The sequence below is a fragment of the Sceloporus occidentalis genome, unplaced genomic scaffold (assembly GCF_023333645.1).
Source record: "Sceloporus occidentalis isolate IW3139 unplaced genomic scaffold, rSceOcc1.0.p SCAF_4, whole genome shotgun sequence".
Taxonomy (NCBI): domain Eukaryota; kingdom Metazoa; phylum Chordata; class Lepidosauria; order Squamata; family Phrynosomatidae; genus Sceloporus; species Sceloporus occidentalis.
Window position 1 is genome coordinate 70125820 of NW_028316984.1, and position 23497 is coordinate 70149316.

Here is a 23497-nt window from a genome sequence, read left to right on the forward strand (position 1 = left end):
AAAATCCAAAATCCAAAACATTTCTGGTTCCAAGCATTTTGAATAAGGGAGACTCAACCTGTACTAATAACTAAATGCCTTCAACAAATTATATAGGCCAAGTTACATCAATGTACAAGTTAGTGTGACATTTGATAATTTTGTAATGTTAATAATAATAATAATAATAATAATAATAATAATATTTATTTCTATCTTCCCGCCTCTCTCAATGGATCAAAGCAGGATCACAACAAGGTTAAAATTACAATTACAATATAGCAACATTAGTTACTGCACCATTAAAACCACAATTAAAATAATAAAAGCATAAGAACATACATCATATACTGTATAAGCTTGAATCATCTTGGTAGACACAAGGAGAGTATTCCTATTGAGTAAATGGAGTTTAGCTACACATTGACTCCCATTTAACAATTTATTCTATGGGTTTATTCTAGTTTGGATTTACAACAGGATTCAGGGCTATACTTGTTACTAAATGTCCATCTAATTTCTGGGTTCTGCATATGAAAACTGATGTACTCCTTCAAATATAGAAAAAAATAGATAGTAGTAGTAAAAGCAGTAGTAGTAAAATTTTATTCGGTCATTGACCAGTACAAAAACTGACAATATAACAATTACACAGTACAGTTATTACTACTAGATATAACAGAACTAGAGTTTAAAATCCATATTTTCTTCATGTAAGAAAAAAGTCGGTTCAAGCTTAAAAGCTGTGAATATAATTTTAAAAAATGCTGGGAATGTGTTAAAATATTTTTTGAGTGCAGGGGAAAAGGTTACTTTCATGCCACGGAAGATCCATGATGGAAAAGTGGAAAAGTAAAAGTACAGTACCCTTGTTTTGCTGACCTTTGTGTCACTTATTCCAGATATTTAATTTTTTTTGCTACAGAAATCGCAGAGACTCTCAATGTAATTCTGTGCATGTCTGAAGAAAGTCAAACCTATTAAGTTCAATTTACGCCTGCTTAAGAAACATGTATAGGAAGGACAGCAGCCTAAATTAATCCACTGGACTATCTCTCCACTCAGGGAAATGAGGAACACATAACAACTTCACTCCATAGTCAAAATGATTAATGCAGCTTAGAATTGTTAACCTCCTCTGTACACATTCCTCAAAAGAAGCGGAGAAACACTTCCTCGTTTTGAATGTAAGTATAATGACAGTGTATCCATATGGTCTTCTTAGGAGATAACTAATCTGCACTAGTTGTCTGAAGACTACTTCACTCTTTACCATTTGCTTATTTTAACAGCATAATACAGCTACCGGTATTCTGGAATAAGTCAGAGAGATGATGTGATCAAAGTTTTACATCCAACAACAAAGTATACCTGTATATATTTTCAATATATAGCAGTAGTGCATTCCTACAAAGAGTTCAGTGTCCACTGTTTCACATTCGTTTAGTTATACTGAAAATATGTACTTTGTTGTTGTTGTTGTGTGCCTTCAAGTCCTTTCTGACTTATGGCGAACGTATCATGGGGTTTTCTTGGCACATTTCTTCAGGGGTTGGTATTGCTGTCCTCTGCGGCTGAGAGAGTGTGCTTTGCCCCAGGTCACTCACCAGCTTTACACAGGATATAGATATACTGCATTGAAGTAAATTAAGTGAAGTAAATCGGCTGAAGGCAATAGAAAGTAAACAATGACATACATTGGGTCCAAAGACAATGGTCTTCCTCCTGCCTTGGTCCCCAAAGGCCATTGTTAACACTGAACTTGTCACCTCATCTCCATACATGCCAGGTTTTGAATCTGAGTTGACATTCGCACACGCAACCGGCTTAAATGGGTGTCTCTCTGGACTCTCCACTCCAAACACGCATCTGAGGAAGTTGGGCTCAAGTCTAGGAAAGCTCATGCTATCAGCTTCTTTCTTTCAATTTGTTTGAAAGGTGCTGCAAGATCCCTTTGCATTTGCATTGCCCACAACAAGCATACACTCCATAGCAAATACAGTGGTGCCTCGGGTTACGAAATTAATTCATTCCGCTGTCAATTTCGTAACCCGAAAGGCTTTCGCAAGCCGAATCCCCATAGGCGCTAATGGGGAAAAGCCGCGATTTGGTGTAAAATAGCGCCGAAAAGCACCAAAAGTTTTTTCGTAACCCGAAAAAACTTTCTTAACCCGAAACAGTTTTTTTAAATTAATTTTTTTCGTATCCTGAAAATTTCGTAAGCTGGGTAATTCGTATCCCGAGGTACCACTGTACTGTGGTCTCAGAATCATGCTGGAGGGCCTGCAAATACTTAGAGAAGTGTTTTCTCTAGGAACTTCTAGGTTCTCTCACACAACTCCCTTATGGTCAACTTCAAGCAGAGTTGCTCTGGGCCCACAACAGACTCCAACTCCCAGAATTCCATAGCACTTGAGCCAGAAAACAAGTTAAAGCGGTGCCAAACCAGGTTATTTCTCCAGTGTGGATGCTGCCCTAGTCTGCATCCACACTGAAGACATGATCCAGATTGACAGCGCTTTTAACTGCCACGGCTCAAGGTGGTGGAATTTCTTCCTTCATAATAATAATAATATGTATTATTTATTTATTTTAAATTTATTTGTTGTGGCACAAGAGCTCTCTCTGACAGAGAAGGCTAAATGCCTCACGCAAAACTACAATTCCCAGAATTCCACAGCACTGAGCCATGGCAGTTGAAAGCGTTGCCAAGCTGGACGCAGCCCTAACTTAGCCTCCCTCCAAGGGCCGCCCCGCCCCTCATCTCATGAATATTAATAGAGGAATGCAGCAACCGTCGATAAGCGCATACGTCATCACTAGACTACGACCGGTGGGCGCATGCGCATTATATACGCTGATCTCATCGCTCCAGACAACGCTTTAGAGAGGCCCATCTATCTTGATCCTCGTCACCATAGAGATGGCGCGGCTAGCCTTCCTTAGACCTCTATGATTGACGGGTGGCCAAGAGAAAGTCTAGAGGGCGCATGCGTGGCGGTTCCTGAATGCCTCGGAAACACGAGGCGCATGCTCCTTAGTTGTGCCTGCCGCGCATGCGCGACACCGGTCTCTTCCCCCCTCTCTCCCTGCCATAGTCTTCCCAGGGAGCTTCAAGTGCGCATGCGCGAGAGGCTCCCCATTCTTACCCAGCCCAGGCTGCAGCTTTTCTCAGAGAGCATCAGCCATGCATTGCAGCAGCAGGGGCTGGAGGCAGTGGCTCTTGCTCCTCTGAATGCCTCTTCCACTAGTGGCCCTAGTATTGCCACCACCCCTGCCACCAGGTAAATTGATAGGCTGATTATTTATTGATTGATCAAACCAGCCACCAGCCTTCCTTGGAGTGCCAGGTTGCATGCATGTTGCATGGAGTTTTTTGCAAGGATGGTGGGGCAGAGGGAAGCAGGGAGGATGCATGGGATTAGGGAGCATTGTCTGGAGCCACCAGGAGGCTGCAAGGCTGTGGGGGGTGGAGGGAGGCAGGCTCTGATGGGCAAAGGGATCCCTTTGAGGAGTCTGGGGAGGGTGGGACCAGCCTTGTTCTTAGGAACTCTGCTTCCAAAAGGCTTGAATTCTCCTCCTCCTCCTCCTGTTCTGTGCTATGGATGGGGTGGGTGCAGGGTGCCAGACCTTTCCTGCCTGCAAAGGAGAGGACAAGGCACTGCAAAAATAAACAAACATTAAAAAACGGAGGACCTTAAAGGGGATAAAAAAGAAGAAAAGAATGGAGGACCTTAAAGGGGGTAAAGAAAAGGATGGAGGACAGGACACAGTAAAAGCTCAAAACACACCCCCAGAAAGAAAAAAGAGGGGGGAAAACCCATGCTTTTCAGTCATGCACAAAATGGGAGGACATTTTGGAATGCCTCCTCTGAGATAGAAAAGATAGAATGGAGGACTTGTCCTGGAAAAGGAGGACCCCCTCCTCTGGTCACCCTTGAATTGGGTGAGCAAATGGGGGGAGGAATGGAGCTCCTTAAGACAGTGATCTGCCAGATTTCCCATCCTCTCCTTGAGAAGATTTAGAAGAGAACAAAGCAAATCCTCCCAAGGCGCCCATATGCAGGCTGGGAGAAAGTGGGTTGGGTGATCAATGGAGGATCCTCTTATTTTATTTTTATTGCTATTATTATTGTTATTTTGTGTGTCTTTGGATCTAATTTGAGGGAGGAGGAGGAGGAGGAGGGGGGGGGAGACCAGGGCAATGCAGCTTTTGTTTTAACTCCACCTCTCCCCATTGTGCTTAAGCCTGAGATTAAGGCTTGACTGTGCAGCCATATACAAAGGATATAGTTTCCCTTTCAGTCTTCATCTTAGATTTTATTCCCCCCTAAATCAGGTTTTCAGGGATTTTAGTCATTGCTTCTTTGGCAAATTTTGACAGTATCTTTTGGTATACTGATGCAGCAGCTTCCGTAAGTGATCTTTGTTTACATCTGACTATGTGGATGAATGAAATAGTACAGATCCACTTACAAAATGATGCTGATGTTATGAGCTCTACATCTACTGAAGACATTGCTGATTTTTTCAGTGCTGGTCTGAAAACCTCAGCCTTTTTAATGACCAGTGATCCTAAAGATAGCAAGGTGCTGGGTGTAAACAATTTGTAAAAAGTTGAATTTCTAAGGAACGTGGGATTAATTTGTGTCAATGAGAAATGACTTTCACTATCTTTCCAAATGAACAATTTATGCAGCAACTGGTCAGTTCCTATGTAAATGAAAGAAAGCAGAATTGTCATTTTCTGAAAGGAGAATTTTTGTTTGCTGAGTTGTAACCTTTTGAATCCATAGCTTGATGTACATTTTCTCAATAGCAGTATGATATACAATCTTTGATAGTTGTTGTCACCCTGAATCTATCTATCTTTCTTTCTTTCAACCATCTTTGAACTAAAATATCTCAGAAATGTAACCTCCTCCACTAGGTCAACAACAGTAGTGGGTGCTCTGTGAAAGTGCTGTTGTTGTTGTGTGCCTTCAAGTTGTTTCTGACATTTGGCAACCCTAATGCTATCCTATCACGGGGTTTTAATTGGCAGGTTTCTTCAGAGGGGGTTTGCCACTGCCATCCTCTGGAGCTGAGAGAGTGTGATTTGCCCAAAGTCACCCAGTGGGTTTTTATGCCCGGGTGGAAAATCAAACTCCAGAGTTGTAGTCCAATGCTCAAACCACTACACCACTCCAGTTACTAATAATTAATTCCTTTTCCCAGTAACTAAGATACATGGTCGAAACGGGATTCGAACCCTGGTCACCAGAGTCATTATCCAACACTGAAACCACTACGCCACACTGGCTGTTTACAAGTATTATAGCAGGAGTATTTTGGACATCTGCCATGCACTTTGACACCATTCGGAAGGAGAGACATACCCTCCCAATCATGCCACTTTGCTCATGTTTTATTTATTTATTATTTATTCATGGTATTTTTATCCAGCCCTAAAGGCTCTCAGAGCGGCTTACAATTATTATTATTTTTAATTAGAGTGGTTTTGGCCTTTTTTTAAAAAAAATGAAGAGGATGAGTACTTCTCCAATGTATCATTAAAAAATAATAAACACTAGTGAGGAAACAGATCTCCTTGTTTTAAATCTCTTTTCCCATTACTCTTAAGTAATCTCATAAATCATTGGTATATGTTCTGACACTTCTCAAATATATGAGCAATATATGCTTGCTTGCTTTCAGTGTGCTGCTGTTTGTTATTGAGATTCTGGTTAAGAAATGTTTATAGGGATCCAGAGCAATAGAGTCAACAGGCCTAGTTGTCCCCCTCCCCATGTTTATTGGATGCAAAGAGACAGATTCTGCCTTTTTCTTAAGTACTGTTCAAGGAAGGTCTACTGCACACCCGAAGGGTTAGCACCTGCTATATTACTGGGGGTGTGTGCTAAATTCTGTCTCCAATACAAATGAGGCGTAATTTCTCCTTGGACATTTTGTAAAATACTTTAAAAATTAACTTCAATTTGTTGCCTTAGTTCCCTTGGATCGATATTTATTGATCTATGACTGCAAGAAATCTTTTTTTAAAAAATTAGATCTTAGGATAGTTATGTTCATCTTTCTCCTTTGCAGATGGCTAACTCCAGTGCGTATGTTTAAAAAATAACAGATGAGTGTGTGGGGAGTGTTTATGTAGATCGAGACTTAACTACGGTACATATAGAATAGTTCAGTTGAAATCAGGACTTGTTAGTCTTAACTAATTTCACTTCCACTGATTTCAGTGGGCTATAATTTAAGTATGAGCCTGGATCAGCCCATGATTTACACTCCACAAGGTTGGCTTGTTTTGAGGAAATATAACTACCTAGTAAGTGTGGACTGTGAGCCAGCCTGGTATAGTGGTTTGAGCATTGGACTGTGCCTCGGGAGACTAGGGTTCGAATCTCAGCTCGGCCATGTAAATCCACTGGGTGACCTTGGATGAGTCACATTCAGCTTCAGAGAAGGGCAATGGCAAAGCCCTCTGAAAAAACTTGCCAAGAAAACCTCATGCCTTAGGGTCACCGTAAGATGGAAATGTTTTGAAGGCTCAATAACAAAGTGTGTACTGGATAGCATATTGCTGTCTTTGAAATGGATCTTCTGGAACTATCCTATAAATTTGAGATACACAACATTGAGCCTATGGACTCATTCCAGTTTTTTTTTACTATCATCTCCAGATTTCTGGGCACAGATTTCTGTCCCCTCCCTGCCCAATCTCTTGTTATGGCATTAAATACTGTAGTTATGTGTTGGTTCTTCTCTCTGTAGCTTCAGTGGCATGTTCTTTTACAGTCACCTATCTTCAGTTTTGTCCCTGAATTTTCACTTCATTATGAAAGCGGGTGTTAACGGTCAGATAGAAAAAGAAGAGGGCTGTTGAGTAGGTAAAGGCTAGAGTTGCCAACATGTTCACTTTATCATTGCCTCAACATAACATCCATCACTGAGCACAAGACAAAAGCTACAGCCTGAGCCAACATTTGATCCAGATGATTCTCCTCCTCCATCATTCAATGACACTACTTTAATGACAGAGATCATTTAAAAAACCAGTTACATTGTAATAGGGACGTTATCCCTTGTTAACCTACAGTTGTAATATAATACAGTTATATCTTAGTTATTGGGAAAAGCAATTAATTATATGTAACTAGTAACTAGAACCAACGTGGTGTAGTGGTTTGAGCGCTGGACTACAACTCTGGAGTTCAATTCCCTGCTCAGGCATAAAAACCTACTGGGTGACCTTGGGCAGGTCACACTTTCTCAGCTTCAGAGGATGGCAATGGCAAACCCCCTCTGAAAAAAACTTGCTAAGAAGACCCTATGATCTTAGGGTCTTAGGGTCACCATAAGTCAAAAATAACCTGGAGGCACACCGCAACACCAACATCAAACTAGTACCTACTTATCTGTAGAAAGCCACATTGTGAAGTGCGTTGAACATTGAACTGTGAATCTGGACACCAGGGTTCAAATCCCTGCTGAGCCATGGAAACCCACTTTGGGAAAATCACACTCTCTAAGCTTCAGAAGAAGGCCAAGGCAAACCTGCTCTGAACAAATCTTGCAAAAAAACCAAACCCAACAAATGTGTGATGGGTTTGCCTTAGGATTGCTATAAATCAGAAATGACTGGAAGGCACACAACAATAAAGTTATATGTACTTAGCTACTTGCAAACTTTATGTCAGTGGAATGGGAAATGAGTAAGATTATCCACCTGGCCCATCATACCCTTAATGTGTGTTTTGTAGAGCTAGGAAACCCTCTGGAGCAGATCTCTGGGTGAAGTGGAAGGCTGTGGTTGGGGAGGAGAGAGAATGTGCCTTTAGTCCAGTGGTTCCCAACCTTTGGTCTTCCATTTGTTTTGAACTTCAGCTCCCTTATGTCCTGTTGACTGTTGGCCAAGATGACTGGGGCTTCTCAGAGCTGAAGTCCAGAACAAATGGATGACTAAAGTCTGGGAATTACTACATTAGTGTAATGGTACATCCCCTGCCCCCATGTCAGCTCTCCATATATTGCTGAAATATCTACCCTGGTGTGTTTTTAGCCATCCAGAGCAGATTTGGGGGAGGAGAACCTTCACTTCCCAATTCTGCTGACAGAAGTATTTCTGTCAGCAGAATGTCATGGTTGGTTGAATGCCACTTCCACATACTTGGGAACAAACTCCATTGATACAAAGAGAATATGCTTCTCAGGAAATGAGTTTAAGAGTGTGGTCTTCAGTTTGGAAAGATCAGTTTAACAAAGACCCTTCTTTGGTTACTTACCATTATATGGGAACTAGTTCCCAAGTAAACGGTTGGTCTGCAGAATCAGTATGTTGAGAGATCTTGTAGCACCTTTGAGACTAACTGAAAGTAAGAAATTGATAGCATGAGCTTTCGTAGACTTCATTCTACATCCTCAGATACATTTGGTTAGTTTTAGTTAATATTTGATTCCTAAATGGTGGGAAGAGGTTATTTTTTTTTTAAAGAACAAAGTATTACTATTTTGAATAAAGAAAAAGAGACCAATCTTGGTGGACAATATCCTGTTGGCCCTAGCACTTTCAGCTGCGTAGGGATCTCCTGCTCCTTGAAATCATTCCACCCACTGTTTCTTGTGTCCAAAACTGCTTCTGAGAACATCTTCATGCAGTCTTCTTCCATCCCTTTTCAAAACTCAGCTGTCTGAGGATCATTTCTTTTGCCCTTTTCCTTACTGTAGCTAACACAAAAGTACAGTTGGCTGTCCACATCCACAGATTTAGCCATCCAAGGCTTGAAAACATTCAAATACATATATAAATTCCAATAAGCAAACCTTGATTTTGACATTTTATATAAGGAACACTATTTCACTATGCCATTGTATTTAATGGAATTTAAACATCTATGGATTTGGGTATCCATGGGGTGTCCTGGAACCAAACTCCAGTGATTACTAAGGACCCACCCACTGTTTATGCACTTCATCCACTTACCAGTTTCTGCCATCCTTTCTCTTTTGTTTCCTTGCCTCATTTTTTAGGGTGTAAACGCCTTGGGGAAAGGGATCAGTCATACTTGTTTTTTGTAAATTGCCGAGTACATCATAATGGACTGTATTATCAACAACAAGAACAGTAATAAAAAAATAAAATAAAAAATAGCATAAAGCTTGATAAAGCTATTTATTTGCACTTTGAACTGCGGTCTGCAGAAAATAAAGATCTTGGGTCTATTAGTTAATGCTGTTTACCATTAAGAGATGTGTTTAATGCATACTGTACAGCTCTGCATGATTTCTGCTGCCATCCAAAAGTAAGTAGATAGAATTTGGATTGGTATTAGGATGCATTGTGTTCCCCAGGGCTGTAGCTATTGGGGATGGGGGAGTGAAAGCATTGCCCTCCCTAAATAAGAATTCTGCCCCCATGAAATTTTTCTTCAACCTCCAAATTTTTAGCATCACAGAAGCGTACAACTTCAGTTGAATATTTAGAAACAGAATTTAGGTATCCAAAGAAAAGGGGAAGGCAAAATTATCAAGGAAATATGAACAAAGCAGAAATAAAAGTTCTAGGTGTGAAAAGTTTTCAGCTTGTTACTCTGCAGTGCTGGAAATGTAGGGACTGATGGAAAATTTCATTTCTCTTCCCCACCCCCATTTATATTGCTAGTCACCCTTTTGCTGAAAATCAGTCCACCTATAGAACAGTTATCAAATGGAAACAAAAACAAAGCAGTTCCTGTAGGTGTGGACACATGGAAATTGAAACATTCAGCAGTTGTGACAGTGACCTAAAGAGCCAGAGGTAATTAGATGGTATAGAACTTGGTGCTAGTATTTTTTGGGGGGGTTGTTTAAACCATGATTCCATTTCGCAGCATTGTCTTCATCCTTCAGCAGTTTTGATGGCAGCTGTACTTCCAAATGTGAGGAGACAGGAACATGTTTGTGCGAAGCAAGGTTAAAATAAGTTTTGAGTCTTGAGTATATGACACGCATATACACCCTGAGGGACGGCGGCAGAGGGTGTTCCTAAATGAGCTGAATTGCTTGTCTCAACCTTTTACAGAGTTTTAAAATCTGAGCTGATGTCTGACATGTCTGTGTCAACAAAGGATGCCTGGCTCATGTCGTCTTGGCTCTCACTGGAATCTAGCACAGGGCTGGGAATCGTTCAGCTGTCCAAACGTTGTTGAACTGCAGCTCCCAGCAGGCCTAGGCAGTGTACCTCCCAATGAAGAATATTGAGAATTACCTACCTTTAGTCTAGAAAGTAAAGTTGTTTTCTAACATCTTGTGTATATGTGAAAGACAGAGAGAGAGAGAGAGGGAACCCGTGAAGTGAACAGGGGAAAGGATTTCCATGGGGAGCCATCTTGGCCATATAGCAAAGTACTGTAGTGTATCATCCTAAATCCAAAAGACAGTGATACCTTTATGGGACCAGCCAAAATGCACAATATACATGTTGCAAACTTTTGAAACTCCACTGGCTTCTTCATCAGGCAAAAGATCCCTTTCTTTCTAAGGTTTTGGAACGGGTTGTTTATTCATGCTGTCTTGAGTTTCTTGAAGCCAACTCCATCCTCGATCCCTTTCAGTCTGGTTTCCGCCCAAGGCATTCTACAGAGACAGCTCTCACTAAGATTTCGAATAACCTTTTACAGGCCAAGGTTAATGGCCTTTACTCTGTACTCATCCTTCTTGACTTGTCTGCTGCCTTTGACACTGTTGATCACTGTCTTCTAGTTGATATACTTTCTGACCTTGGGTTCTCAGACTCTGTTCTCGACTGGTTTAGATCTTACTTGTCTGGCAGATCTTTTGCAGTAGTTGCAGGGGGCCAGACTTCTTCTCCTGTCCCCTTATCTGTTGGAGTTCCCTAGGGCTCTGTTCTGGGTCCCCTTCTGTTTTCTCTCTACACACTGTCCTTAGGAAAACTCATAAGCTCTCTTGGCTTTTCCTACCATCTGTATGCCGATGACACCCAGCTGTATCTTTCCGCCCCTGACCTTTCTCCAAGGCTTGAACAGCAAGTTTCGTCTTGCCTCACAGCTGTCTCGCAGTGGATGCGCCATCGGCGTTTGATGCTCAACATGTCCAAGACAGAGCTTCTTGTCTTTCGTCCTAAGCCCACCCTTCAACTCTCCTTTTCTGTCTCTGGACAACATTTCTGTTCAACCAGTCCAGCAAGCCCGCAGTCTTGGTTTTATCTTTGACTCTTCTCTGTCGTGTATCCCTCAGATCCAGACCACAGCCAAGGCTTGTAGATTCTCTTTATACAATATTGCCAAAATCCGACCATATCTCTCCGCCTCTACTGCCAAGATCCTGGTCCATGCCCTAGTGGTCTCACGACTTGATTACTGTAATGTCCTCCTGGCTGGGCTTCCTCTTTCTCACCTCCGTCCTTTAATCTCTGTCCAGCATTCAGCTGCACGCATTATCACATCTGCCCACTGCTCTGACTACATCTCTCCTGTGTTGGCATCCCTTCACTGGCTCCCCCTCCCTTTCCTCATTCAGTATAAGCTCCTGCTGTCGACATTTAAAGCCCTCCATGGACTGGCCCCTCCTTACTTATCAGACCTTCTTTCTCCTCACCTTCCCACCAGGGCCCTCCGTTCTGGTAGTCAAAGTCTGCTGTCCCAGCCCAGGATTGCCTCTGCCCCATCCCGGATTCGCCCCTTTTCACTTGCTGCCCCTCACTCCTGGAACCTTCTTCCCCCACAAACAAGAGCCATCACTTCTTTAACCAGCTTCAAAATGGAGTTGAAAACCATCCTGTTCAGAGAAGCCTTCCCAGGCATTGCATAATTGTCGCTTGCTATTTGATGTTCTTTTGGTGCCTGTTTATCAAACCATTTCCTGTATTGCTATGAACTGTGTATGCATTATCCTACTTGAGAGTATGTATTTTCCCTGGAAAATGATTAACCATCCATTATGAAGCCAAGCCCTCCCTCCAGTCCATCTGCCTTGGTCCAGGCCTTGGAGGTAGAGAGGAACTGCTGGACCTCTTACCCTTTCCCTCCACCACTCCCTTCTCCTTCTGTGTCATGTCTTTTTAGATTAAGCCCGAGGGCAGGGAACCGTCTAACTAAAAAGATTGCATGTACAGCGCTGTGTAAATTTACAGCGCTTCATAAATAAAGGTTAATAATAATAATAATAATAATAATAATAATAAAAGTATTAAAAATCATACAGAAGAAAGAAAGAAAAAGTTGACCATGTTAGTCATAGATGAGGGGGAATGGTGTTTTGGCTACTCTTGCACACCACCGCTCCTAATTTGACACCATCCCTTCTTTAGTACTAGAACTCTCCATGAATATGAGGTCAAGTCTACACTAAGTGGAAAAGTTTGGATGGACACCCCATCTTTTCTTCCCCGCACCCCCCCCCCCCCCGCCCAAGCCACCTTGAACCTGTTTTATCTGCAGCACTTGTCTACATTGTGGATCTTATTGCTGTGTTCTGCTGTCTGCTTCCTTGGCTACTACCTTTCTTGCAGCTCCAGGACAGATTGCTGCCAAGTGCCATTTACGGTCCCTGCCTGGAATGACATTAAAAATGAGATTTTTCCTGCTTGTGATGTGTCTAGTGCCTTGCTGTAACCTCGAAGTGTGCTGCTAGGAGCATTGCAGAAGAGGGAAAAATCACCTGGAACAATGGTTTTTCCACCTCTGCACTGCTCCTGGTGGTGTGCTTTGAGGTTACAATAAGGCTATGGGTGCCTCACAAGCATTAAAAATCATTATTTTAACATCATTCTATATGGGGAAGGTAAATAATGGCTGGCAGTGATCTGTCTGTGGGAAACACAGCGGTGGCAGGAACTGACTTAAAATGGCGTTGCCTGCCAGGTGATCTGTTTCCTCTCCCTCAAAATTCAGCGCTAAATCAATGGGAAACATGCAGGAAACACTGGAGTTTCTTGGAACCTCTGTAGCAAACTGTGTATTTTAAAAATCTTCATTAAGATGTTTTTACTCTTGAGTTTGGTGCTGATTGGGTCCTGCATCATGTGTCCTGATCAGCCCAGGTTTGAGGGGAAATGGTTTTTCTCCTTTTATGTAGACTTGGCCTGCATCTGTCTGTGTGAACACCTTTTAAGAGAATATCCTCTCAGATACCTGACTATGAAGGTGTGCTGACTTGGACTCCTCCATGTTCTCTTTTTTTTTCAATGTCTGGAAGGGATTATAAGATAATTTTTGATAATTGATAGAAAACAGCTATGGACTTGAATTATACTTAAAAGTAAAATATAATAATAATAATAATAATAATAATAATAATAATAATAATAAAAATCTATAATAATGTCAGGATAGCACTTTTAAGTGATCAAAATGCTTTACCTCCATGACCTAATTTTAAGTGCAAGTTATAATCTATAAATCCCTTTACAACTTAGGTCCAGACTATCTGAAGGTTTGCATCTTCTTGTGTTATGCTGCTGGAGTTTTTAAGAATTTAGGGAAGGGCTTTTTCTTGATCTCATCACTATCACATACACATGTGATAAGGATATGAGAGAGAGCCTTCCTGGGGGGTTGCTCCCATGCTGCAGAAAACTCTTTCACAGGGGGCTAGGCTGTCTCCCTTCTGCCAGCAAGCAAATGTATTTCATTATTTTGAGTTAAGTGATTGCTGAAGATGTGTCTTTTAATGTGGTGCCTCTCAGGCTATTTGATATAAGGGTCTGACAATTATTTCCTATGTGCCAGCCACTGGAACTAAATTTGTGCTATTGGTTTCAGTTCCTCCTTTCCTGGAAACTTAACATATACCAGCAGCCAATGGCTTGTGGGTCAGGGCTGATGCATGGACCATCATATTCAGTAAAAACTGTATAAATGGATGTGTGTACTGTATTTTGACTCGCACAGCTACATTTCAAACACATTTAAAATTACATCCTTGCTGTTTTTCATAGAATAGTGTATGGAATTGTTTTTAAACCTTTTTTATTATAATATTTTTTTAGCTGTGATTTTAAAAATCCATGTTGTGATCTGCCTTGTGCTCCATGTTGGGAGAAAGGTATAGAGTACAATAAATAAAAATATAAAACCATTATAGCAACCTTGAAAGTTAACAACAAGGATATAGAGTAAAATAAATTATATATATATATATATATATATATATATATATATATATATAGAGAGAGAGAGAGAGAGAGAGAGAGTGAGTATCACAGAGAAAAATAAATAAAAATATAACCATTACAGCAACCTTGTAAGTTAAGGCAGTTCTGTCTTCCATATTGCAGTAGAGAGAGAACAGCTGAGGAGAATTCTTAAGGCAGCCTAATAACACAGCAGTGAAGCGGTTGGATGAATACATGTGAGATACACATGCACATACAAGATCTCTTGGAGGCATCCATCCTTTGGCCTCAGCTGGTGGAATCCTTAAAACAATGTGGTGAATGAGAAAAATGGAATAATGTCTGTCCTTGCAAGGAACTCTTCTCTTACTTTTCTCTTATGTGCTGCAGTCTGTGATTTTGATGCACATAGAAGAGCCAGAGGAATCTAGAAGGCCAGAAAAACCTCATCCCCAAATACGGCAGGTTTTGTTTTGGGGAGTCAGATAGCATGTGCAGGGACTGAAGAGTTTATCTCGGAGGAGTGAAAGACCAGCCATATCCAGCAAGAATGAAATTCCACCAGAGGAATGTGACCATTTGGGCACTGTATACTTTTGGAGGAGTAGGTGTGAAAGATCCTTTCTTGGACTGAGTGCAGTATTCATTTTTCAAGAAAGTGACTTGTTGATCTGACACTAGTCTTTCAAGGTGTGGGGCAGAGATTCTTCACTATTAGATGTACCTTTTTTTGCTTAGCAGCCTTTTCTTGACTGTTTTTTGACCAAAGCATACAAGTTAAGCAGGCTTTAGTCTTAAAGATGCTTAGGGTCTCAGGGCTTTGCTAGCCTGTCAGGGGTTTGTTATCTCATGTGTTTTTTCCTTCTCTCCCCTGCCTTTGTGATGGAAAGTGAAGGGTTGGTGATATTAATTAATATAGGCAAACTGCTTTATATGCAGTTGGATCTTTCCCTTTATTGTGTGCTCTGACTGGCTGTAGCTCTCTAGGTCAGGAATCTTTCTTACCACTTATAAATTGATGAAGAGAATCAGTGTGGTGTAACGGTTTGAGTGCTGGACTATATCTGGAGACCAGACTTTGAATTCCTGCTTAGCCATGGAAACCCAGTGGATGAGCAAGTCAGTGTCTCTCAGCCTCAGAGGAAGACAAAAGCAACCCCCTGCTGAACAAATCTTGCAAAGAAAATCCCATGATAGGTTTGCCTTAGGGTCTCCGTAAGTCAGAAATGACCTGAAGGCAGATAACAACCAGGAAGTGATAGCAGGACCTCTGCATACAAAGTATCTCATCTGTCATTTTGTGATCACTTCATTCTCCCAACTAGTGTTAGATGTTAGATATGAATCTGATTTGTGATAATATAATTTTTAACTACCCCCCCCCCCCCCGAAATTTGAACGGAGGCTTCTTGCTTCATGTCAGAGGGTGGATGAAGGGGAGGAGTTGGGTTGGGGTCCTGCCTCTGAAGATGACGTGCTGGGGGACCCTGGTGAAGCCAGAGAAGATGGGTCCGTGGTGGCTCAAGGAGCAACAGCTGGTGCCAGGGCGGAGACTGGGGAGGCGGGTTGCTGGAACGTAGAAAAGGGATGGAGGAGGGCACTCTGGGAGGGGAAAAGGAGGAGTGGAAGTGGACGCCGAGCGTGGAGGGAGACGCAGGGTATGAGGGCGAGATAGTGGCCTGGGTTTGGGATGCTTGGACAGCAGAAGCCAACCACGGATATCTACAGGGATGAAGAGAGGGAAGTGGTCAGGGAAGTGACCGGGAAAACCCAGCCGAAGGGTTCTTTGCCACTCGGGTTCATCCCCTGTCCCTGGAAGAATCCCAGGAGGCCTTCCAGGCCTGTGATTAACCCCGGTCCCCGCTTGCTGTGGGACATACGGGGCCGGTGTTGGCCCACTGAGAGGGATGAAGGGAAGGGCGAGAAGAGTGGAGGGGCCTGAAGCCCGGGAGCGGGACCAGAGGGCTAGTTATCAGGATGGTGAAGCAACCAGTTTAAGTTCCTGTTGGCACATGAACCAGTTGAAAGTTACATTAAAGAGCACATAGCATCCGTCTGCGTCTCTCTGTTATGGGCCCTCAATCCATCTTATCTGCCGGTGCAGCCAGGGGCCTGGCGACACTACATCTTTGTGGTTCATGAGAAGACAAATATGTGGTGTGGTTACAGACAAACGACTATTAGTTTAAGGTAGTTGTTTCTGCTTTGTGTAGCCTTTGTTCATAATCTGTAGCAGTTGTGTATATATGCACCTCTGGTATTTGCCTGATTTGTTTTTCTTGAATCTGGGAGAGAAATTTTTGTATGTTCAAAATATAATTTTGAGATAGATCATGTAAACTGGGTTGACGTATGAAATCTTGCCATGTTTTTGTCACAGTAAATTGCTGTTGTTGTAAAATTGTAACAGTGTCAACAAAGAAGCTAGCAAAACAGGATTCTGAGAATCTTAGTTGTTTCAAAAGGCAAGGTTGTGTTTTCCAGAATACAAGATGACTGTGGAAGGAGGAAGAGCATTAATGTACACAGCCTGGTACTTATAGCAGTAAGGAGCCGACTAGTCACTTAAGGGCTCTGGAGTATTAGCTCCAGTTGTCTCTGATAATCTGATCTTGGTCATGGTAGTTTTCCAAAAAAGACAAAAAAAGGGTGATCATAATGGGAGAGTAATTAGAATTTCTCCTTATTTATTACTGTTTAGTTTGCAAATAAAATACATCATGTCTAGTTTTTACATGAAATGTTGGCAGCAGTAACACAACATCAAAGAAAGATGCGAGTTTGTGGCTTACTGTATATACTCATCTATAAGTCAACGTCATGTTTAGGCCGAAGGCAGGTTCTGGGGACAAAATTATGTATTTTGATATGACCTGCGGCTAAGTTGACGGTGAAACTTAGGACAGTGTAACAAAGGGTGTAGAGGATGAAGTAAAGGAAAACGATGCCAAAGAACTTAGAAAATTCCACCAGACATACTCATCCATGGTAAATGGTGGCTGTGCATGGACAGGCTAAGAAAATACACACACAATGGCAAGAGTTAGGGTGCAATATTAATTCTTATCAAAAAAAGAACCATCCCCTTCTCTGAGTAGAGTACTGACAAGCGAGAGATTAGTTCATCCTGAGAGAACCAAAAAGAAACTCCAACTCTGTCTACTCTCTTGGCACAGTCTTTGAGGGAAAGTGCCTAAGAGCTGCTGCGGCCACTATTTTCTCAGTCAGGCATCCAAAAAAGCCAGAAGCAGCACCGTGGCTGAGAGAATTGAGAGGGTTCTTTTAGCTTCTCCTGGGATGGACTAAGTTCTCATCTTTTGCCACTCTTCTCAGAGAAGGGGATGGTTCATTTTTTTTGGGGGGGGGATTTTTTTTTTGGGAAAAAAGGGGGAAATTCCTTTTTTGAAAAAAATTATAAGGTACAGTACTTTGACCTGTGAATCAGTTGACCCAGGTTTCTGTGGTTGATTTTTTTGACTAAAATTTCTAGACTTATACATGAATATATACTGTATATATAAAACATCCTCGCGTATACCTTACAGAAGTCAGAAGGAAGCTGCCTTGTTAATAATAGTTTTCAGTATTTCAGTCCCTTCTGGGATTTCTCATCCCAGTAACTATTTTACACTGAATTAACACAAATGCAATTCCTGTTATACCTCCACTCCTAGTTGTCCTATTTAGATTTATCAGGGTAGGTGTGTAATGGGGCCATATTTCACGATGAAGCAGAATCATTATGGGAAGAAAGTCAGTGGAGGGTGGATGGAAAATAGAGGAACTGAACTGTCCTTCCTTTGAGGGAAGACTGTGTAGTGATCATGGTGATCTCTAAAAGAACACTGACGTTCCATACCTGTTTATTTGGGGTAGCTTGTTGGGAAAACATGATGATAGGGTTGCCGTAAGTTGGAAATGTATTGAAGGCACACAACACTAACAAAGGCCCATTAAATTCATTGCAGCTTACTTCTAAAAGTTGCACTACGGGTCTGTGGTGCCAAAACTGTTTTAAATGCAAACAGGTTTATTGTTCTGTAAGTATTCTTAGGCCTGAGGTTTATAATGATGACAAATGAATGTTGCTCTTTATTCAAGCATCTCATGATAGTGTAGAACTTCCATTTCTTCTTTTTCTCCTCTACCCCACCCACAGAAAGTACAGTTTTGGGGCAGTTCTCTCCCCAAATGCATGCAAACATGAGAAAATACCCCCACTCCACCCTCATAAGCATTACAGAATAAGACTGCTTGTTGCTATTTTGAGAGGGTCTTGTTGAAAAAGAGGGGCACTTTTTACTACTCCATCCCCCTGATAGGCCATACCAATCCACCAAAGGTCTCAGATCCCCTCCCCATTTGATTCCCCCTGATACTTTGCTCAATGCAGCCCCAAAGGATCAACACTGTTGCAAACACACAGTTCTTTTGCCCCACTCACCCCAATCCCCCCACATATTTTAAAACCTGCTGGAAACCCACCCTCAGATTGGCTCAAAATAAGATAAAATTTAAGCAGGACGTGAGCAACATTACTTCTGGTTTCAATGTTGACCAATTTTCAGCCAATTTTGGGTAGTCTAGTAGGTTTTTAGGTCATGTGGGAGGGTTGGGGGGAGCAAACCCACTGGTTTTTATGGGTTTTTTGGACCATGCTGGGAGTAGGGCAAATACAGCCTGAATTCTAAGAAAAGCTTTTTTGGCTGGGGTTGATGGCTTTTGGGGCTTTCAGGGGCCATACTGTTCAGCCCTAAGGCCAAGCTGTACTTTGCCCTAGTTCAGTGATTCCCAAACTCTGGCTTTCCAGGTGTTTTGGACCTCAGCTCCCAGAATCCCAGACCATTGCACAAGATGAATGAGGCTACTGGGAGCTGAAGTCGCAAATATCTGGAGGACCAGAGTTTGGGAATCACTGCTCTAGATGTCAAAGGAGTGCCCCAAGTTGCTTAACCAATTATTTAGGATTCAGCACCTTGGACAGGTCTTCCAAAGTGTGGAATAGAACCCACAGTGCATTTGCTGTATCCCAGATGTTGAAACCACCAGCAAGCCCTACAACCACCATTACCAATTTACCATGGAGAAATGGAGATTGATGGAGTCCTTTGACTGTGTATTGCTGCATGGCAGGGAGTTGGACTTTATGGCCCGTGCGGTCTCTTCCAACTCCTTGATACTATGAAGGCTCCTGTGTTATGCACATCCACCTGTGGCTCATACTGGAATTTCAGACGTTACTTATTTAGTTTCAGTCACCTTCATGTTTTTCCAGTATAACTTGGAGAGTATTAATTCATTTCTTTTTGTGTGTGAGAGAATAAGTGAATGTTGGAGACAGGGTAGGTTCTGCCTTCTTCACGTGTTGAGTGAGAGTGAGTGGCAGAAAATCCTTGGTCAGGGTTTTACTTCTGAATAAATGTGCATGGTTTGTGATTTGTCCAGGTAATTCCTATGGCCCTTTGAAGCATTACTCTTCTTCTCACAGTTTTACCAAGGGCAAGACAGGATCTTCACATCATGAAGTCTGACTGTCCCCTATTCCTTCTGTCATTGAGATCAGAAGATAGTAACAATGAAGGGATGCAGTGTATGAACCTAAGCACCCCCTTCCCTGTTCGTGAGCTAGTCTTGGTGGCATCCTAGTATGCATAATGATATTTGAACACTTCTAGCATTTTCCAACTGAATAATTTCCTGACATCTTCCATTTTCTCACTGCTTTTCAACAATTAGAAAGGCTATGGCGTAGAGCTGTCAAAATGAGTACTTCTTTTGGTATGTTCTAACAAAAAATTGCAGGGGTTGCTAAAAATGATGCCTTTGTTAAGATTAAGAAATAACAGTGCAAGAGAAAGACTTTCAAGCTGCCTATTACCTCTCTGTAGCTCAGAATGTTTAAGGGGGGAAAAGAACTAGGGATATATATATATATATATATATATATATATATATATATATATATATTTGTTCATGACATATTCCTAAATGTACACACTGCAGCAGTAGCACTGTGTTGGAGCCTTTGTTTGCTGCTTTGATATTTATCCCACAAAACTGCAGGCCTTGTTTAACTCTAGTGCTGTGCAGAGTTAAATTTTTACATATTATCAAGCTGCCTGTTTGTTCATTATGGAATGACAAGTTCTCAGTCCCAAGTGCAGTTACTTGGAAAATTCATTATTTCTAATAGCCCAGTTCTGTGACTGTCAAGAAGCAAAGACCCATTGTGTTCAGTCAGACTTACATCATGGCTGCAATCCTATATTGAACTTAATGTGTGTATTGGTGGATGACTGAATATATGGGTATAGGATTAGGTTAAATAGGTATAGGATTAGTGTATGGATATAAGATTAGGTTAAATCTGCATAAATTCTAGGTATTTTTTAAAATTAAATTTTTATGAAAAGGGTTTTTGGCACAAAATACATCATATCAGTCTACTCTAGAAAGAGGAATAAGGTGACACTACAGCTGTATTTGGACTATAAAACCCACAGTTTCTCATCATTAGCTGTGCTGGCTTGGGCTGTTGGGACTTTTAGTCTAATAGTATCTGGAGAGCTGCATAATTCCAACTGACATCTACCTAAATGGGGCTTGACCAGTGAGTAAAAAAATTTGGATTAAAGTGCTTGAACTGTGAAAAAACAGTGAACCAAAAATAGTGGCACAAAATCCCACATAATACCTTTTAAAATGTTAGGAAGCATAAACAAAATGAGAAAAACGATGAACAAGACAGAACAATAATATGCACACTGTTATGGTTCATCCTAGATTGCGTTTATGTAGAAGTAATTATCAGTACTTTGTGTGATTAGAGATAAACCACACAGAGCATTGATCAGTACTTCTACATAAATGCAATCCATGCTACCCCGAAGTGGTGGTCCCTCGACCGGTGCCAGTCCCTGGCAGGTTTCCAAGAAAGAAAGAAACAGTGGTAGCCAGTGGGCACAAATATGGTGCCAGTCCCTGGCAAGTTGAGGGAGGCAGGATGCCAATCCCCCACATCAGCTAGGAAACACTGATCTAGATAGACAGAACAGTCACCTGTTCAGAGGAAGCTATTTCAGTCCTTTCAAGTCTGTCCATGCATTTAACAGTAAAGAATGGTAGCCTGGAGCATTTTTCTCCCCTTCCTCCCTTGTTCAGTGTTCCAGTCAGGTTCTTGTATTTCATCTGTCACCCTGGTATCTAAGGGCTGGCATGGTTGCCTGGTGCTCTTAGGTTGGTGGGAGTACTGTCTGTCTACCAGGCTAACGCAAACAGCCTGCAAAGTCATCTTTTTAAACCTCTTAAATGAACTGTTTACAAAGGAGTGATTGCCCAGTAGAGCGGATTACACAGAAAGTTGCTAATTCTCTTTCCTCCTTTTTGGGAGCAAAAAACCCTATGTTTTAGACCTTAAACCTTGGACAAACTTAAGATAACCTAAGTGTGGGTGCTCAACGTTTTAAATAAGCTTAAATCTTGCATCCCTTTTGTTGCCTGAGTAGTGATAAGTCAGCCTGTTTTATCACATTAAAAGGCACTGATGTATTTGTGTTCATAGGGTCCCCTCCCAAAGGTTTAATATGGAAAATCATGAGCCATTTAAGTGTTGAAAAGACAATTTTGATAGCCCTTACAGGATAAGGATAAAGGCTTTGATGGTGTCTTCCTGCATGGCAGGGGGTTTACTTGGTGGCCCCTTAGGTTTCTTCAAACTCTATGATTCAGTTATATATCATATACAGATTTGAAAATAACTTCCAATATACTTGTAAACTATTCTGCTTTTCAAATACTGAATATGATGCTAATTATTGAATATGATACCCAAGAACATTTCCATTTACTTTGCTTGATCGGTATTTAATGTGTTATTTAAATGAGCAAAACTTGAAAAAGTTACTTTTTGGGCTACAATTCCTCAGCTGCTGATTGAGAAAGTCTGAGAATTGTACCCATGATGGTGCAGTGGTTTGAGTATTGGACTGTGGCTTTGGAGACCAGGGTTTGAATCCTATTCGGCCATGGAAACCCATTGCGTGACTGTGAGCAAGTCACACACTATGATAGGGTTTGCCTTAAGGTTACCATAAGTCAGAAAATACTTGAAGGTGCACACAACAACAACAAAACAGGCAGAAGATGCATGATAAAAAGTACACATGTAAAATTATCAGGATGAAAAGTGCCATATCTTTCTTCAACCTCTCATTTTCTTCATGTTGCTGCAAGAACAGTATTATGGGATCAGACTGTTACAGATTAAAGCCATAGGTCATATGTTGGGCTAGGCTGCTTTGAGACAGGTAAAGCCAATACTTTTCAAATGCTTGATTAAATCTCATGGCTGAGTTGCTGATATAAGCTGCTATTAGTAGATTTGGAATACTGTAAAGCCTAAACATCTAAAGCAGTCTTCCACTTTGGTTGGTCCAACTTCCAGGAATGTTGTCAGCATAACCAGTAGTGAGGAATACTGGGAGCTGCAGTTCAACAGCATCTGGAAGGCCACAGTGCAGCCACCCTCTGATCTAAGACAGGTTAGGTGGGGTGGTTTGTTTGTTTTTTACCCAGTTGCAGCACTTCTGTCCAAGCATCCAAGCAAGAATTACTGGGTCTCTATTGTACTCATGCCTCATTTATTGAATTAAGATGAACTACTGTAGGGGACAAAAAAAATTCCTGTTCCTGATAAGGGAAAAAACAAAGGGGAGAGGCTAAGTCCAGTAGAGCTGGTTTCTCAGGTGGGCAAGCAGTGGCCTTGTTTACCTTCTCTTTCTTCCTCAGCTGGGCAGAAGCGCTTGGTTCATCTCCGTTGGCTGTATTCATTTCATGGCACTTCTGTGTGTGTCTGTCTCTACTGCTTCCGTTATCTTTTTTTTTTGTCTGAGTGCAGATTAGCATTAATCAGGCAGCACTGTTGAGAAGGTCTGCTTCAGGAGGCGGATGGCTAAAAGATCCATTTCCCAAAAGCTTTCTTCTCTGTATGCCTAATTCTTTCATTTCAGTGCCTGAATCATACTGACAATTCCAAATAGCTTAGACCTATTGGATTAGTTGTTGGATAGTGAGTCAACATTGCCATAAATCGCATTGAATCAGTGAGTCTACTCCCAATACAGTTCAGGCTGCAGTGGCACTTCTGGGCAATATTATTTATTTATGCTATTCATTTATCTCCTATTTTCCCCTCAATACTGGGATTCCTCATTTAGCCATAATGCTAAGCCTCCTTTCCCAAGGCTGGTATCTGCTAGATGTTTTGGTTTTCAACTCATGTCAGCCCCAGCCAATATGGCTAATGAGATTGGATGAGTAGAGTGGTAGTTCTAAATATTGAGAAAGTATCACATTTGGAAGGCTGCATTAAGCAGACAATGGTTTTACTTGTCCCTTTATGGATGTGAG

General features: G+C 41.5%; 1 protein-coding gene across 20 annotated transcripts in view; it reads left to right on the plus strand.

Moving 5' to 3' along the window:
• Positions 1-3149: 3149 nt before the first annotated feature.
• Positions 3150-23497, plus strand: part of CLASP1 (cytoplasmic linker associated protein 1) — a 248553-nt gene continuing 228205 nt past the window's right edge. For all 20 annotated transcript variants that reach the window (XR_016280884.1, XM_089520292.1, XM_089520276.1 and 17 more), the window contains exon 1: positions 3150-3263. The gene's annotated coding sequence lies outside the window, so the exon portion shown is untranslated. The remainder of the gene's footprint in view (positions 3264-23497) is intronic.